Raw genomic sequence first — 2,013 nt, forward strand, 5'->3', positions numbered from 1 at the left:
AGCACTGGCACAGACCTGCCTGGCAAAAACTGATAGGAACTGATGTAACCTAGTCCTGAAAAGGACTCCAATTACAATTAGTCTTTACTCCCACAATCTATCTATTTAAGAGCACAGACCTGCCTGATAAAAGTCGTAGGAAATGCTGTAACCTAGTCCTTAAAAGGACTGCAATCACAACTATTCCCTACTCCCAAGCTATCTGTATATTTGTGCGAAAATTGGCTTGAAATTAACAAGGTATAGCGCACACAGCAACAGCGGTGCCGTCTAACACGCAGCTGCAGCAGTGAGAAAATGGTGGCGACGGGGAAAATGGCTTGGTCTTATAGGGCAAGGACATGTGACATACACTGCCAATCACACATGCCCTTGCTTGTGTGAAAAAAAGCACTTCGCTCCGTGTGTGCGCTGCTGATAGGCTGACAGATTGCACCTCCCCACTGCAAATGCGGGAAAGAGAAAAAAAAATTGAGATCTTCATTGTTCCTGCAGAGATCCATCCCCTGCCCCTCCCCCCGCCCCGCTGTACACTCAAACTGCGTATTAACATTAATTTTCATCATTACTGAGAAAAAATCCAGTTATGATTTTGGTGCACGAACAGTTATCGAACATAACCTCGAACAGCCGAATTTTTCTCAAATTGTTCGTGTTCGCCGACCGGCTCGAACACCGCCCAAAACAGCTCGAATTTGAGATTGGCGAACAGTTCGAGTAGAACAACGCTCATCTCTAGTCACATGTCCTTGCCCTATAAGACCCAGCCATTTTCCCTGTCGCCACCATTTTCTCACTGCTGCAGCTGAGTGTTAGACGGCAATGCTGCTGCTGTTAGCGCTATATTGTGTAACTGTGAATTGCAAGCGAATTTTCTCTTAAATAGACAGAAAGGTTTTGGGAGTAGGGACTAGTTTGTAATTGCAGCCCTTTTGAGGGCTAGGTTACAGCAGTTCCTAGCACTTTTTGCCAGGCAGGTCTGTGCCAGTGCTGTGCAAGTGTTTTTCACAGCATTTGGCTAAATCTAGCTAAGCAAATCCTTTTGGGCCTCTTGCAGTGTGTGTTAGTCAGTGGAGTAGCCTATCAGTGTTGCAAGCTACACCACCTGTGCATGTAATACAAATTTTTTACTGCAGCTAGCCAAGTTAAACCTTTTGGGCATAGTAGCAGTATTTGTTACTCATTGTATTAGGCCATCTATACCAAGCTCCACCAGCTTTGAAATTAATAATAATTTTTAGCTGCATCTAGCCCGGAAAATAATTTTGGGCATAGCAGCAGTGTGTGGTACTCATTGCATTAGGCCATCTATACCAAGTTCCAACAGCTTTGAAATTAATAATAATTTTTAGCTGCATCTAGCTCGGAAAATAATTTTGGGCATAGTAGCAGTGTGTGGTACTCATTGTATTAGGCCATCTATACCAAGCTCCACCAGCTTCGAAATTAACAATAAATTTTAGCTGCATCTAGCCCGGAAAATAATTTTGGGCATAGTAGCAGTGTGTGGTACTCATTGTATTAGGACATCTATACCAAGCTCCAACAGCTTTGAAATTAATAATAATTTTTAGCTGCATCTAGCCCGGAAAATAATTTTGGGCCTGTAGCAGTGTGTGGTACTCATTCTATTAGGCCATCTATATTAAGCTCCACCAGCTTTGAAATTAATAATAATTTTTAGCTGCATCTAGCCCGGAAAATAATTTTGGGCATAGTAGCAGTGTGTGGTACTCATTGTATTGGGCCATCTATACCAAGCTCCACCAGCTTTGAAATTAATAATAATTTTTAGCTGCATCTAGCCTGGAAAATAATTTTGGGCATAGTATCAGTGTGTGGTACTCATTCTATTAGGCCATCTATACTAAGATCCACCAGCTTTGAAATTAATAATAATTTTTAGCTGCATCTAGCCTGGAAAATAATTTTGGGCACAGTAGCAGTGTGTGGTACTCATTGTATTAGGCCATCTATACCAAGCTCCACCAGCTTTGAAATTAATAATAATTT

This window comes from Phyllobates terribilis, unplaced genomic scaffold (assembly GCF_046119375.1).
Source record: "Phyllobates terribilis strain yellow unplaced genomic scaffold, ASM4611937v1 Scaffold_33__1_contigs__length_13283291, whole genome shotgun sequence".
In the NCBI taxonomy this organism is placed as follows: domain Eukaryota; kingdom Metazoa; phylum Chordata; class Amphibia; order Anura; family Dendrobatidae; genus Phyllobates; species Phyllobates terribilis.